General features: G+C 43.3%; 1 protein-coding gene across 2 annotated transcripts in view; it reads left to right on the plus strand.

Annotated features, from left to right (window-relative positions):
* Positions 1 to 6,940: 6,940 nt before the first annotated feature.
* OTUD7A (OTU deubiquitinase 7A) overlaps positions 6,941 to 17,235 on the plus strand; it is a 377,207-nt gene continuing 366,912 nt past the window's right edge. For both annotated transcript variants that reach the window (XM_044229897.1, XM_044229896.1), the window contains exon 1: positions 6,941 to 7,107. The gene's annotated coding sequence lies outside the window, so the exon portion shown is untranslated. The remainder of the gene's footprint in view (positions 7,108 to 17,235) is intronic.

Raw genomic sequence — 17,235 nt, forward strand, 5'->3', positions numbered from 1 at the left:
GTTTTATGAAAAAGAAAACCTCTTAATAGAATGAATAGATAAGCTAAAGAATGGAAGAAAATATTTACAAATCATATATTTGATAAAGGACTTGTATCCAGAATTTATAAATAACCCTCAAAACTTAACAGAAATAAAATAATACCATAAAAATGAATTTAAGACTTGAACAGAAAATTCACCAAAAAGAATAGAAAGATGGCAAATAAGCCCATAAAAAGAGGTTCACCGTCATTAACCATTAGGGAAATGCATGTTACGACCATAATGATAGGGAGACATCTGGTCTGGGGTCTGGTGTGTAAAGAACTTGCAAATCATTGTTGTCTCTACAGAAAGAACTGGACAAATGGAAAAGCAGTGACTTTTCCTGGACCCCTCATAAAATTGGTGTTGCAGGAAAAACTACCACCTGAAATCTGAGAAGACAGGTGAATCTAGAAAGTCACACTGAGATCTGCTCACCTGGAGAAGCTACTGGAGCCACACACTGGTAGAACACGTAAACGATAATTTTGACAAATTACAAGAGGCTGAGTGTGGACCAGTTTGAAAGTGAGAAACTCCTGGGGGTCCAATCTTAAGAGGACTCCCACACTTTAATGTACATTACCTCTAGAAACCTTGCCAGGTTCTCACAATGCAGGTCCAAAGAAGATTCCCTTTTGGCATTCACAGGGAGAGAAAGGCTAATCCTTGTGAAATATACCAGAGACTTTTCCATAAAAGAAGCATACTTTCCAGGGGGAAAGCTTTTATTGGAGCCCTGTCCCATTACCATAAAAAAAAGAAAGTCCTCTCAATCCATCCCCTAGAGCCTGCCTGTCTTACCTAAAGCATGAGGGAAGAGGAATCCATAGAAAAAGAAACACCTGTCAAGGTCACAGGGCAGAGAAACATGTGTGCTAAAAGACTCAGTATAATTGGAAGATTATGAAACTCTCTCCCTCACCCATACCTTACCACTATACTGACAGGGTTCGATACTAACAGTGGGTAACAGATAAAAGAGCTGCACAACACAGATTCTTTGAGGAGGAGTCCTTAGGGAAGCTCAAAGAGAGAAGACAACAAACAAGGACAACAGAAGAATTTGCAGCCTCTGGTAACCTACAAACACAGTTGTAAAAACAGAGCATCAATCCTACCCATATTAACATCAATCCTCATTGTAGAGGACAATTTACCTCAGTTCTCATTACCCATAAAAATTTACAAGTCATCATAAAAGAGGAGAACACCATCTTCCATTGTGTATATATACCACATTTTCTTTATCCATTCATCAGTCAATGGATATGTGGGCCCTTTCCATAATTTGGCTATTGTTGATAATGGTGCTATAAACATCAGGGTGTATGTACTCCTTTAAATTAGTATTTTTGTATCCTTCGGGTAATACCTGGGATGACAATTGTTGGATCTAGAGTAGTTCTATTTTTAACTTTTTAAGGAATGCCCATACTATTTCTCACAGTGGCTACACCAGTTTGCATTTCTTCCAATTATGCAAGAGGATTCCCCTTTCTCCTCATCCTTGGCAAACCTGTGTTGTTAATTTTAGCCATTCTGACAGGTGTGAGGTGATATCTCATTGTATTTTTGATTTATATTTACCTGAAAATGAGTGATGTTGAGCATGTTTTCACATATCTGTTGACCATCTGTATGTCTTCTTTGAGAAAATGCCTACTTAAATCTTCTGCCCATTTTTAAACTGGAATATTTGTTTTTTGGGTGTCGTTCTATAAGTTCTTTATAGATTTTAGAGGCTAATCCTTTATCATATATGCCATTTGCAAATATCTTCTCCCATTCTATAAGCTGCTTTTTAGTTTTGTTAATTGTTTTCTTCTTCACAGAAGCTTTTTATTTTTTATGAAGTCCCAATAGTTTATTTTTACTTTTGTTTCCCTTGCCTCAGGACAAATATCTAATAAGAAGTTGTTGTGGCTAATGTCAAAGAGGTTACTGCCTGTGTCCTCCTCTAGGATTTTAATGGTTTCATGCCTCACATTTTGGTCTTTAATCCACTTGGAATTCATTTTTGTATATAATGTGAGGAATATAACTAAGCCATCAAAAAGAATGAAAGCTCACCATTTGCAACAATGTGGATGGAGCTAGAGAGTATTATGCTAAGCGAAGTTAAGTCGGTCAGAGAAAGACCAATACCATATGATTTCACTCATTTGTGGACTTTAAGAAACAAAACCAATGAAACTACAGGGAGAAAAAAGAGAGGAAAACCAAGAAAAAAACTCTTCACTGTAGAGAACAAATTGATGGTTACTGGAGGGGAAGTGGGTGGGGGATGGGTTAAATAGGTGATGAGTATTAAGGAGGGCACTTGTTGGGATGAGCACCAGGTGTTACATGTGCAAGAATCACTAAATTCTGCACCTGAAACTATTATTACACTATATGTAAACTAGCAGGAATTTAAATAAAACTTGGGGAAAAAAGAGAGGCAAACCTAGAAGCAGACATTCAACTATAGAGAAGAAATGACGGTTATGGGGTAGGGGTGGGGGGTTTATTAAAAAAAAAAAACAAAAACGAAAAACAGAAAAACATAAAGAAAATTAAAAGAAAAAGAAACCAACGCTGGTTCTTTGCACAGATCACTCAAATTTGTAAAACTGTGCCAGGCTTACCAAGAAAAAAAGATACAGGGCACAGTGTAACAATATCATAAATGAAAGAGTTTTCATCCCTCCTGACTTCATGAACATTAAAAAAAAAAAAGAATGACAATCAACAACTTTATACCCACAAATGTGAATGTTTTGAAGAAATGAATCAATTCCTTTAAAGACAACTACCAAAATATATGCAAAAACAAGTAGATAAACTAAATGAGTCTGTATTTATAAAGAAATTGAATCAATAATTAATAGCTTTCCAAAATAATCACCGACCTAGATGGTTTCAACAGTGAATTTTACCAAAGGTTTAAGAAAGAAATTATACTAATTTTTTACAATCTCTTCCAGAAGGTAGAAACAGAAGGAGCACTTCCTAACTCATCCTATGAGTCCAGCATTACCTTAATATCAAAACAAGATATAGATTTTACAAGAAAGGAAAACTACGAACCAATATCTATCATAAACATAGACATAAAAAATCTTGAATAACAAAACAGCAAACTGAATCTAGCATTGCAGGGTGCCTGGGTGGCTCTTTCTGTTAAGCGTCAGCCTTCAGCTCTGGTCATGATCCCAGGGTCCTGGGATCAAGTCCTGCATGGGGAATCCCTGCTCAGTGAAGAGTATGCTTTTCCCTCTCCCTTTGCCCTCACCCTGCCCATGCTGTCTCTCACTCTCGCTCTCAAATAAGTAAATGAATCCAGCACTGTATAAAAACAATTACATACCCCAACCAAGTAGGATTCAACATACTTATGCAAGACTGACTCAACATTCAGACATCAAATCCATCACATCAATAAGCTAAATAAGAATTATCATGTGATCATATCAATAGATGCAGAAAAAGCATTTGACAAAATTCAACACCTATTCATTAAAAAAAAAAAAGCTTTCAGCAAACTAGAAATAGAAACTTCCTCGATTTGATAAAGAATATGCACCAAAAACCCTATAGTTAACATCATACTTAATGGTGAAAAACTGGATGTTCCATTCTAAAATCAGGCACAAGGTAAGGATATTCTCTTTTATCACTTTTATTCCACATTATACTGGAAGTCCTGACTAGTTCAAGAGGACAAGAAAAGACAATAACATCCATGCAGATTGAAAAGGAAGAAATAAAACTGTCTCTATCAGTAGATGATAATATTCTATGTAGAAAATCCCAGAGAACCTTAAAAAATACTCCTGGGGCAAGTATAACATATTTGTGAGATATTCAAGGTCAATATAAAGAGTCAACTGCTTTCCTATATTCCAGCAATAAATAATTAAAATTAGAAATTAAGAAACAATTTCATTTACAATAACTCCAAAAATACTTACATGTAACTCAAAATATTCATAGAACCTTTATACAGAAAACCATAAAATATTGCTGAAAAATTAAAAGAAGATCTAAATGAATGGATAGATATTTTATTTCCATGGATTGGAGGACAAAATCTTGTTAAGACATAAATTCTTCCAAACTTGATCCATAGATTAATGGAATCTCAATTATAATCTGAACAAGCTATTTTGTAGAGATCTACAAATTAATTCTAAAGTTTGTATAAAAGGGGGATGGGGTAACTGGGTGATGGACATTAAAGAGTGTACTTGAAGTAATGGGTATTGTATGCAACTGATGAACCACTGAAGTCTACCTCTGAAACTAATAATACAGTACATATTAAATTGAATTTCAATAAAAAATAAAAGTTTATATGAAAAAGCAAAAAGAGCTACAATAACCAACATAATACAGAAGAATGACACTACCCAACTTCAAGACTTACTATAAAACTACAGTGATCAAGACAGTCTGATATTATTGGTCAAAAAATAAACATATGGATCAATGCAACAGAATATACCAACATAGCAATAGTCAGCTGATTTCTGACAAAGAAGCAAAGGTAATTCAGTGGGGAAAGAATAGTTTTCTTGAAATGATGCTGAAGCAACTGAACATCCAAATGCAAAAACAAAACAAAACAAGCAAAAAAAAAAACAACAACAACAAAAAACAAACAGCAACAACAGCAAAAAAAAGCAATTCACCAAAACAAAGAATCTTGAGATAGATCCTAAACCCTCACAAAAATTAAGTTTAAATGGATCATACACCTAAATGTAAGATGTAAAACTATAAAATGTGAAGAAGAAAACATACTTAAATCTATGTGACTTAGGATTTGGTGATTTTTTTGATATAATACCAAAAGTATGATTCTTGGAAGAAAAAAATGCTAAGTTAGACTTTTATTAAAATTAAAAACTTCTGCTCTGCAAAAGACACTATTTAGAGAATGAAAAACAAGCCTCACGCTGGCAGAAAATATTTGCAAAACACACATATCCTATAAAGTACTTTTATCCAAAATACACAAAGAACTCTTAAAACTCAAAAATAAGAACATTTAAAAACCCAAATTAAAAATCAGCAAAGGATGTGAACAGATTCCTCATCAAAGAAGATACACAGCTAGCAGATAAGCATATGAGAAGATGTTCAACATCATTTTTATAAGGGGATTGAAAATTTTTCCCCCAATTTATTTATTTTCAGAAAAACAGTATTCATTATTTTTTCACCACACCCAGTGCTCCATGCAAGCCGTGCCCTCTATAATACCCACCACCTGGTACCCCAACCTCCCACCCCCCACCCCCCCCACCCCCCCCCCCCCCGCCCCGCCACTTCAAACCCCTCAGACTGTTTTTCAGAGTCCATAGTCTCTCATGGTTCACCTCCCCTTCCAATTTTAAATGACAACGACATATGACTCCAGAACTATGAAAATGTCATATATTCCTACATATACATATATATGTATAAATTATACACATATATATCAAATATATTTTAGCATATCAAGGAGGCAGGAAGGTGAGACTCTACATTGCTAGTGGCTATGAAAATGGTGTACACACTCTGGAAAACCATAGGATTCCTATAATGTTAAATGAGTTTTCCATTGATACTCCAAGGTATTTACCGAACTAATTTGAGAACTTTTGTGCATACAACATTCTGCATGCAACTGTTTGAAGAATATCTATTCACAATCGCCAAAAACTGGAAATCTCCCAAATATCCTTCAGTGGTTGAATAAACAAAATGTGGTACAAAGAATGGCATAGCATCCAACAATAAAAAGAACCACTGATACACAAACAACATCGATGAATCTCAAAGGCATAATGGTGAATGAATAAAGTCAGACTCAAAATGCTGCATATGGCATAATTTCATATACATAACATTCTCAAAAAGGCAAAACTATGGCCAATGTCTGTGTATTCGAGTTTGGGGAGGGTTTGGCTATAAAAGGACAAGACAGAATTCTTTGGGTGATGTATCCTAATTGTGTTGGTGGCTACAAGAATCCAAACAAGTGTTTAAACCCCTCCCTCCTCAAAAGGTCAGTTTTACTGTGTATCAATTTAAAAAGTCAAACAAATTCTAAACAATTACTAAACATATATGTAATGTTCAAAACTAAACAAAAAGTCCTAAACTAAGCAAAATAGCAGTTGTCAAGAAAAGCACGAGGATGGTATTAACTAACCTGTAACTTAACGCATTGTTTGGGAGGAAGGGCGTGGTTACACCCACAGAGTGATGGAAGAGTGAACAGAAAGCAGTGAACAGGCCTTGGTATCAGCGAGAGGAACCAATGGAAGTGGTGGCATGAAGAAGTATTAAGAGGAAGGCAAGAATAAGGAAAGGTCAGAACAAGAATTTAGGAAGCAAAAGGAGCAACTTCGCATTAAAGTGATGCATTGGCCAAGCAGGGCTTGGAAATGGAGCCGAGACAGGATGGGTGAGACAAAGTTTGGGAAGAGTAAGCAGGGCGAAGAAGTGAGAAGGGTGGAAAGCACATAGTGTGAGGGTGCAGAAAGCAAAGGCAGACTATTTATGGCAGCTTCTCCTGCAGTACCCCAGGTGCCAAAGGGCAGGTGCCAAGGAGCACCAAGAAGAGCGAGCACTCCTGCGCGGGAGTAACGTGCACTTTTCCTGGAGGTCCCGCGCGCGGTGCAGATCGTAGCCGCGGGCGCGCGCGCTCCGAGGCTGGCCCCGGAGGCGCGGGGGGGCGGGGGGCGGTAGGCGGGGGCGGGGCGCGGCGCGCGCTCGTCCACGAGAGGTGGGGGCGGGGCACGGCTGCGGCCGGTGACGTCAGGGAAGGGCGCGCGCCGGGCGGTTGCGGGCGGAGCCGGGAGGCGGGCGCTGCGCGCGGCCGCGGGCGGAGCGGAGGGGCGCAAGGGGCGGAGCGGAGCGCGGGAGGAGGCGGGGGAGGAGAGGCCCCCGAGACCGCGAGCGGCAGCTGAGGAGGGGGCCGCGGAACCGGAGCGCGAGCAAAACAGCTGATCTGATTTTCCTTTAAAGCGAGAGAAAATGGAAGTCGGGTAGCGGCAACTGCGGCGCTGCAGGCTGGCAGAGCGGAGCGGCGCGGCGCGGCAGGTGAGACGGCGCTGGCCGCGGTGCTGCTGGCGGCGGCGGGGCCGGGGCCGCGGACCCGGCAGGTGCGCTGTCGGATCGCGGGCGCCGGGTCCTTCCGCGCTTCGCGGAGAGGCAGGTGGGCTCAGAGGCCGGGCGATCCTGGGGCCAAAGCGCGAAGGCACAGGGGGCGCGGGGGTCGCAGGCTCCACGCAGGGCTCGCGACGCGCTGCATTGCGGGCTCCGTTCTGGACCCCGCGAGCGCCGCGGGCGCCGGCTCCGGATCGGCGCGCGTCTCCCAGGCAGGGCGCGGCGCTCTGGCTGGGTCCGGGCCGGCGTCTCCTCCGAGCCCCTTAGCTGTCTGCACTGGAACGTGATGACAGGCGTGGGAGGACCGCCCCCCCACCCCCCGGAGTCCGTGTGGGCGCTCCGGGGGTCCCGCGGCGCCGGCCGACTCCCGGGCACGGAGGGGCCCAGAAGCAGCGCGTGAGGCCGCTAGCCGGTGCCCGGGCTGTGGCTGCGTGGGCCACTGTGGCCCGGCGCACCGCTCGCTCGCTTGCTCCTTTGGCTCTGGCTGGACAGCAGGGGAACCGTTAATGCAATTTGGCTGTAAACCCGGAGGCCTTCCCTAGTATCTTCTCACTGGAGGGGAAAAAATTGCATCTGCTGTGCTTTAAGTGCTCCTTTAAATTTGAGAGATGTCAGTGATGTCATCATTAACAAAAACTTTCCTTCATTGGACACAACCGCTCAAGTGTACCCTCCTCCCGGTGCAGCTATTGCAGCCCTTTGAGAAGCTTTGTAAGAGAATGGATTTGCCTTTGCTTCCTAAACTCAACAGCATTGCACAAGTGAAAAAGATACTTATTTTTATTTATTGGCTTGAGAATCAATAGATTTGAGAGTAGCTGAAAGGAAACTTGTTAGATCCCAGCGGATCTGGGAATCGCTTCATCCACACCAAAAGGATCCAGAGGAAAGTGGCTTGCATGACACTTACATGCTTATTGGCTTGCCTTGTCTTTATAAATGAAAGTGAGCTGTGAGATTAAAAAAAAAAAATGAAAGGATATTTTATTTGATGTAGCACATGATGTGTCCAGGAAAAGGTGGACAGTGTGGCCTAAATTTGTACAGGCCTTGAAGGCTTCAGGAAAATCTGTAGCTCTTCTTTTTTCAGCACCCCTACCCCCTCCAGGATGGGTCTGGGAGCAGCCTGCCCTAGGGAAAGGAGTGGCTCCTTCTGTGGGGCCCTCCCTGCCTTTCATTTTCTTACTGTAGCAGCTGGTGTGTCCCACCATCCTTTAGGCCAATTCATCACCCAGGGAGAGTGGAGAGAGTGCAGAGCCTAGAGACCTACCTGCACGGCACATCAAGTTCTGCGGGAATTTTGCCCCTAAATGCAAGCAGCAAGCCATCATTATTGTGTGTGTGTGTGAGTGTTCCATTAGTACTGATTGTTATGGGAACAAAAGTGAGCAAGTTCCCAAGACAGTCTGAATATCTACTTAAGCCTATCATATTGAAAGGATATTCAATAAGGGACAAAAGTATTGACATTTTTGTATTTAATAATTCATGACCACCCCTAATTGCTTAAAATAAGCATGCCTTAAATTATTAGTGTGAGCATATTGGGTCTGTAAAGAAGTTAATACCATATGCCATGTAAAAGTTTGAGTCTGGTCAAGAATATGAAGCTTTGAAATGCTGGAGTGGAGCCAAGAAAATGGGGAAGCAGTGGTTTACTTTAGGGTGATGTTCAGGGTGGCAATGGATGGAGCCCATTGCCTCACGGTATCTTGCCAGCTGTGGGTCTCAGCCTGGTTCTGGTATTGCGGGTGTCTTCATAGGAAGTAACTGCTGGGGCCCCCAGCCTTGGTGGAGGCCAACAGTGGAATTGTCAAGAAGCTAAACTGTGTGTTCTCACCTTGTGGAGAAGTGGAGAAGGGGAGGTGTACCTCCCGCTGAAGCAAGCAGTGTGTACACAGCCTCGCACTTCTGACAGTTGTCAAATATATTCACAATGGCAAGACTGGATGAGACAGGAAGCCTGGTAGCAGAATCTTTACTGACATTTCTGTGACTTTGGTCCCACAGCATGTCGTTGCTCTGGAACTCGAGCTCCTAAGTCATGGCTGAGATTTTTCTATAATTGAAGTGTTCCCAGGACTGTGTGAAATAGTATGAAAATTGTTTTCTTCAGGTTCCAAGCTACGAACTCTTCAGAAATTGAGACTGTGAAATCACTCTGGCTACATATCCATTTTTTTTAACCTGTAGACCTGTGAAAATATTCGCCATAATTTTATTTAACTCACTGCAGTACTTGTAAAAGAAATGTGTTTCCACTAAATCTTTAGGTAGTCATTTATTTCTTAAAAAAACTTCAAAAACAAACACTTTAAAGCCTCTTCATCCCATTTGTATGCTTAGAGTATCATGTCTTCTGTTTCTGAGAAGCCAAAATTGCCTTGCTTTTCTTTTTGTTCCCATCGGATCTTAAGGTCATGTACTTGTGTCTTAGGCCTGGAGACTAAAGGCTGAGTCAGCTCCCGCAGGGCCAGCAGGGGGCGTGCTAAACGCGGGTTGGCAGCCCGTTCTCTACCTGAGCCACCTTGGAAGAGGATCTGGGATGACCAAGTTGAGGGGTGTGTGTGTGTGTGTGTGTGTGCGCGTGTGTGTGTATTTGTGTGTGTGCACACGCATGTCAGTGTGTGCTTGTGTGCACCGCACCTCTGTGTGCCTGTCACCCGAAGGGTGAAAACTGAAGGAAGGATGGGCAAATTACTTGAATGGCCAGAAACTGTGGCTCCAGAACTCTGGCCTCCCTCAAAGAGGCACTGCGATTACTCTCACTTGAAGGGCTCCTGGTCTTTGGAGAGTGGCTGTTGGTTCTAGTCTGAAGGCTCCTTTTGAAATGCCTTTTCAAACTGCAGAAGGGAGGGTGTTGGCTTGGGGAGGAGCTTCTGGCCTCTATCCTGATCCTGGTGAGGACATGACTGCCACCCAGGACAGCCAGAGGAAATGCCACCAACGTCCTGCCAGATTTCCTCTTGGGTTTGACTCCTGTTCACTTAAACCCTGGGACTGTGGGTGGCACCTCCTGGAGGGTTTATTTGCTTGTCTTACCAGGGTTATTGGCCTGGGGTTACTCTGATGGAATGAAGCAAATGTTTATTTACAGTATATTTCTTTTCCCATAGAAAATGAAAACAGGAGAAAAGAGGCAACTGTGCTTTTTGCTTACATGTGCTTAATCTGACACTAGGTATATGCAGGTAGTTCATCGGCAAGTTCCCTGTGAGGCTTCTCCTTGCAGGAGCTGAGTTCCTGAGTGGAGGGTCATCTTGTTGGTTGGGATGGGTGGATGGCTTTGATGATCACTGCAGCATCTGGAGTGGTACTGAGCATCAGATACGCCTCCCTCTTCCCCAGGTCCCTCATGGCACTCACATGCAAAAGGGAAACATAATACTTTAGAAGGGAATAGATTTTCTGCTAGAGAATTCTCTAAATGCTATGGCTGGCTATTTCTTGATACTTCTTGTTCCATCAAAAAATGCATGTAAACCAAATTATTGATTTCAAAGGGGCAAATGGGAAAATTTTTTCAGCTTTGTGCTGAAGCACACTCTTTACTTAGAGCACTGTAGATGGCTACAGGGGGAGGGATGTGCCACTAGTAAGGTAACAGGTGGCACCTTATCCTTTTAGAAGATGTCCATCCCTGAGGATGACCAAAGAACATCTCATTCAAAGGGAGCCCTGAGATCCACAGGAGTTTAAGTGGAAATAAAACATGCTAGCTCCTACTAATAATCTAATTTGAAAATATTTTACCCTTGAAAGTTGGAGGTAGAGTTTTATTGGCCCTTGGTTATACTGCTGTATCCCAAATAGTGTATATGTCAACCCAAGCGCAAGACAGCCTTCATGCAGATGAGACAGAGCAGATGACGTAGGAGCTACTTCATCCACACCTTGGAAATAGGTTCTTTATCATTCGTAGTAACAGGCTGGAGAAATGGTTGAAATCATTCTTTAAATTCTGAAATTGAGAAATGCACTGGACACTGCCTCGCTTCATGTCTGTATTGTGGCGGTGTGTTTAGCTGTCTGACTTGGGAATTATATCTCTTGACCGGGAAGTGGGTAAAGACTGCATTTCCACCTGCGTCAGCCACAGCTTACCACCCTGGACAGCACAGAGTGTGACCGTGCTCTAGGTTCCTTGTGGGAAAAGGAGAGAGCTAGCTTTCTGTCTCTCCAAGGCCTTATCTAATAAAATCATTCTCTTCCATGAGACCCCAGCCCTTGCTATTAAGGATTTGTGTTATCCATCAACCCACATTGTGAGAAGTCAAATGCACATTCCTGCTGATGGAAATTCTAAAGGCCTCTCTCAAGTGGTTTAAGTAGATAAGTCTAAAGTAAACTCATTTTCTAGCTTTGAAGGATTTTGAGTCTCCCTCCAGGGAATTATTTTCTATTTGAACTTAATTTAATCTTACCTCGTTTTCCTTATAAATGTAATAGAAATTTGATGTCTGAATGAATATGCATGAGTAAGATGTTATATTGATTTTTATGAAATATAAAATGAGAACTTTGAAATTAATTTCCTTTTCTGTTTGGTGTTTCACTCAATTGTTTCATTAGATTACTGTAGAGTTTCATATGGCACTCAGGATTGGTATGACTAAACCACCCACCCACCCCTTGGTGAGATTAGATTAAGTTTCTCAGTTACTGAGACGAGTTGAGGAGTTCGTCCCAGAGAAGGCAAATGTGTGGAGCTGAGGAAGATACCCCACATGCCATCCCTGCCAAGTTGAGACTGCTGCCTCTGGCAAGACCTTGCTCTGCTACCCTTGGGGCTGACAAACCCATGGTTTATCCCCATCATCTCCGTGCTTCCATTCTAGGAACTGTCCATGACATGAGCCTCTCCTGGTTCTTTTTTTTTTTTTTTTAAGATATTATTTATTTCAATCTCAAGTAGGTGGAGAGGCAGGCAGAGTGAGAGAGAGAGGAGGAGGAAGCAGGCTCCCCACTGAGCAGAGAGCCCGATGCGGGGCTTGATCCCAGGACCCTGAGATCATGACCTGAGCCAAAGGCAGAGGTTTAACCCACTGAGCCATCCAGGTGCCCCCCTCTCCTGGTTCTTAAAGTAAACTCACGGTTGGCCTGGCTTGTCCTTGTCATGCAAGAAGTCTCTTACATGTCTCTTACACAATGCACCATGTCCTGGGACATGAAGTGCCCCTTGTTCTGCAGACCACCCCTACCCCCAAGCTGAATTGTACCCCTTTATCTTGGGAGTCCAAAAGCCATGGTGACAATCTATTTCCCCACAGTTCCTCTAGTAATGATTTGAAGTTTAGAAAAAAATGCGCATTATTGAGATATGGGCAACACATTTGCTTGTATAATATTTCATGCCTTTAAAACACATCTTTCCAGGGACACCTGGGTGGCTCACTTGGTTAAGCATCCAACTCTTGATTTCTGCTCAAGGTCCTGAGATGGAGGCTGGCATCAGGCCCTGCGCTCAGTACAGATTCTGCTCGAGATTCTCTCTCTCCCTTTGCCCCTCCCTCTGCTTGTGCATGCATGCGCGCGCATATGCACATGCTCTCTCTCCAAAATAAATAAACAAATCTTAAAAAAAAAAAAAACTCTTTCCACATTCCAAGATATACATAGTTAACATTTTCTTTTTAAAATTTAAGAGTTGGATTTTTTTTTTTTGCCAGTCTTTTAAATAATACCATGCTAACCCTTAGAAGAATCACCACTAAGCAATAAAAATAAAATGGACAAGTTCACGTCTCTGACTCGGATGGGGTGATGATCTGTGTGACCTTGGGCACAGTCCCAGGCAGCCCCCTGGGGGAGAATATCTGCCCTAGTCCTCCTGCAGGCTCTGGGGGAGGATCCGCTGGGAGTGTGTGCAGAGAGTTCTTAAATTCTAAGGAGCCATCAGTTGTTCCAATAAAAGGAATTGGAGATTGATTATGCCCGTCTCACTCATCACTAGCCTATTTCTCTCTCTTGTCAGTTGATGGATTTACAGTTTGTACTTGTAACTCAAGGCATTGCTTGAATGAACTTGCTTTGTCTTGTTTTGTAGAGGAAGAAGGAAGCCTGGGTAAGAAGGATAGATGACTTCCTATGGCTTTAGTGATTCTTACAGTTTATCTAAAACTGTGAACCTGCTCTGTTAAAAATACCAAAGGAAGGGGCACTAGGGTGGCTCAGTGGGTGAAGCATCTGACTCTTGGTTTCCACTTAGGTCATGATCTCAGGGTTGTGAGGTCTAGCCTTGTGTTGGGTGCCACACTCCGTGGGGAGTCAACTCGAAGATTTTCTCCCTCTGCCTCTCCCTCCGAGCTGGCATGCATGTGCGTGCTCACACTCTCTCTCTAAAATAAATAAATCTTTAAAAAAAATGCTAAAGGGAATTCCTTTAAATTCAAATAAATCACAAACTTCCCCCAAACTGGGCTGCGTCCCCTGTGCCTTGGATGCTGCTGAGCCCCCAAGGGCTCATTGGATGGTTACAGAGCGCATTTCCTTACTCTTGGAATTGATGAAAGATTGGTTGTTTGCATGAACAACTTGGGGCTGGGGAGAGGAAAGAGAAGAGCGTTCCAGAGGTGGAGTTGTGCCCATCAGTGTCAGTGATGGGCAGTGACTATGACCTACAACCTTGCCAGCATGGTTGGTCCTGGCATTTACCCCTGGCGAGAGGGTGTGCCCAGATCAGTGTCTACACCACTCTCCCCACCCTGAACACTCTCCCTTGTAGGACCTGCTGGCATTCCCAGAACAAGTTTTTGGGCTCTGAGACCATGGAATACCCCTTGTCACTGGCACTGGCTGTGGTGAAGTGTCCAGAGGTCTCTGTGCCACCTCAGGATAATGCAGGCGCATGAGGGAGGAAGTGGCTTTTTTGCAAGCCCTGTCACTTATTAGGTTGACTGAAAGCTCTGTGGCTATTTAACTTGGCACCATGGATGTGCAATTATTGGTAGGCAAATTGAAAGGCCAAACTGAATCTCTTGGGTATCTGTGGCCTGGAAATGCAGGAATGGATTGCAGTTCACATACACATTCCTTCATTATTCTCTTTGCAAAGTCTGTCTTCTCTGAGGTACTGACTGAGAACTAGGTCCTTAGGTCCACTTGGCCAGAAGTGGGCAGTCAACCCTGGGTTATTGGGTGTGTGCTGTCAGCCTGGGCTTCTCTTTGGGGTCTTCTGACTGTACTGGATGAGGTAGGCAGGGTTTCCTTAGGTTTCTTCTGCCACAGTTGACTTATCCCTAGGGGGCTGAGGGAATGGGCCAAATAAGGAAGGGGATTAAGAGGCACAGACTTCCACTTATAAAATAAGTAAGTCAGAGAGATGAAGAGCACAGAGTAGGGAATACAGTCAATAATACTGTAATAACATTATATGGTGGCAAATGGTGACTACACTTCACCATGGTGAGCACTGAGTAATATATACAATTGTCAAATCACTACAGTGTGCACCTGAAGCTAATATAGCATTGTATGTCAACTATCCTTCAGTAATAAAAATGAAGATAAGTTGATCTATCCTGTGGACGGCCTCATAGGGAGGGTATTCAGAAATACATTATCACAAAAGGCAGTTAAGACTTCAGGACCCCCCCTTGGGAGGGGACAACATGGAGGAGAAATTTTGCAGTTTAACATTTGGGGCTCATTACCAGAAGATTAGTGTGCAGTTGCATTTAAATTAGACTCCCTCTATCCCCATGGAGTGACTGGAGGGCTAGGTTACAAACATGGACATGAGTGAGCATCTGTTTGTAGCCTACCAGCTGCCCTGGTGAAGGACAGGTCCTGCCTGCTGGGGAGAGAACTCCCAGCCCAGAGGTGGCCTCCTTCTTGCTTTAGCCTCCACTTTGGGCACATTTCCGAGGTCTAATCTCACATGGCGAAAGAAAAAAAAAATTTAGCTGCCTGTTCTCTGATTATCCCATTAACTCCATGATTCCTTGCAGAATAATTTCCAGTTCTAAGTGCTGAGTAATCAGGGCAAAGAAAACCCAGCTCATTGTTGAGAGAGAACAGGTAGGAAAATTCTGAGGTCTCTTCAAAAGATGTGTATCCGTTTCTTAGGTGGAGGACAATACAGAGCACTTTCACAAGTATGTGTCCTTAGAAATGAGTTGTGTGGACAGCATTCCTCCTCCTGACCAGTAAGCTCCTGGAAGAGATCTCTGATGTACCTTGTTCAGAAGAGACTCTCAACTTGTGTTTGTTAAATGCACTTAACGAGTCCTGTGGGAATTAAAATTAGACATTTAACTATTCTTTCCAGAATTGGTTAGCTCCCATGAGTTCAAAAGCACTGTAGTTGAGAATACGGTTCACATAAAATTTGAAACATTTCCCTGCTGTAGTCCCCAGTTTGCTAGCATGTAAAATTTTTACATGCTAGATTATTTACTGATAATAATCATTATAATAATAATGCATTATTTACAATATATAAATTGTAATATTGCAATATAATAATAAGCATTATTTATTGATTATTTACTGATTCACCTTCTTGGGACTTGCTTGTCACTCAGCAGAGGATAAATTCTGAGAGGAGTTATAGTTTCATATTTTCCATTATATTTTAAAAAATATTTTATTAAGTTATTAGAGAGAGCAAGGGAGCAAGAGAGCAGGGGCTGTGGCAGTGGGATAAGCAGACTCCCTACTGAGCTCAGAGCCTGATGTGGGGCTCGATCATAGGACCCCGAGATCTTAACAGGAGCCGAAGTCAGATGCCTAATCGACTGAGCCAACCAGGCACCCCTTTCTGCTATATATATCACATATATTCTATGCAGTTTCAGGGAATATTGGCTGTATCTGTTTGATAAGACAAATTATTATACTCTAGAGTTTTTTTTATTCTTTTATTTATTTGTTGGAGAGAGAGTGCACACATACAGAAGCAGGGGGAGCAGCAGGCAGAGGAAGAAGCAGACTCCCCACTTAGCAGGGAGGCCAACATGGGGCTCGATCCCAGGACCCAGGGATCATGACCTGAGCCAAAGGCAGATGTTAAACCAATTGAGCCACCCAGGTGTCCCACTCTATAGAGTTTAAAAAAAAAAAAAAAAGTCCTCCCAACCTCAATTTTTCCTGTCTGGGGTTTCAGAGGAGCCGAGAAAAATGAAGTGTTCTATACTATCTATGCAAGGGACTAACTCTTCCTTTGGGTCTCTCTCCACTTCCTGCAGACTGGGGCCAGCGACTGTGCTGTCCCACTTGGTCCCTTGCCCTCTTGGTGCCTGCCTCTGCCTCTGATGAGCTCATCTTCCTGCTCTAAAGGGTCCCCTTGGGGCTACGGGGGCCCTTGGACCTCAACTGTCTGCCACTGAGAGAGATTCCTTATCACCTGCCTTAATGTTATTTCAGTTTGGCAGGAGAGTAAGAGCGACTGGACCGGTGGTAACAGAACACAGCTGTGCCGCTGTGATGGACAGGTCTGTCCCCAAGGTACTGAGTGGGAAACGACGCTTCTGGTTAAAGCACTGCTGGGAAGTTTTTCTTTCAAGCAATTAGCCTGTTCTGTCATTGTTCCATTTCAATATTCTTAATCCTGCCAAAGTGGCCCAAGAAAGAAAGAACTGAACCACTGTATCCTTGATGGTAAAGGGAGGGCTCACAGAAATGCTGCTTGAAAAGCCCTCTATCAGAATGGGAAATCCGTGGTCCTCCTCCTTGCCCCACAGGAGGCACCTGCAGTGGGCTCAGGAGGCCAGGTGTGGCACCCTGGAGGGAGCAAAGAAGGGGCATTACTAAGACAAGGAACGCAACCTCGTATAGACCCTCTGTGGTGCAGGAGGGTATCAAACAGGGTAAAGTCAAGTGTTTCAGATGCAGTGAGGTCCAGAATCTGAGCCACACCCCCAGCCCCCACAGTGTGTGCTCATCATGTCCCACTCTTCCTAACAGGAGGAGAGGCAGGCACGGTTTCTGATTAGGAAGGCATGTTGGCTGCCTACCCCCCGGTGTGATAGAATGACCTGTGTCCATTCACAGAGCTGCCCAGCCTGCAGCAGGGCAGACCCCCAGGTTCCTGATGGCCCTACCCATCAGTTCTCCATGTGT

The sequence above is a fragment of the Neovison vison genome, chromosome 13 (genome assembly GCF_020171115.1).
Source record: "Neovison vison isolate M4711 chromosome 13, ASM_NN_V1, whole genome shotgun sequence".
NCBI lineage: Eukaryota > Metazoa > Chordata > Mammalia > Carnivora > Mustelidae > Neogale > Neogale vison.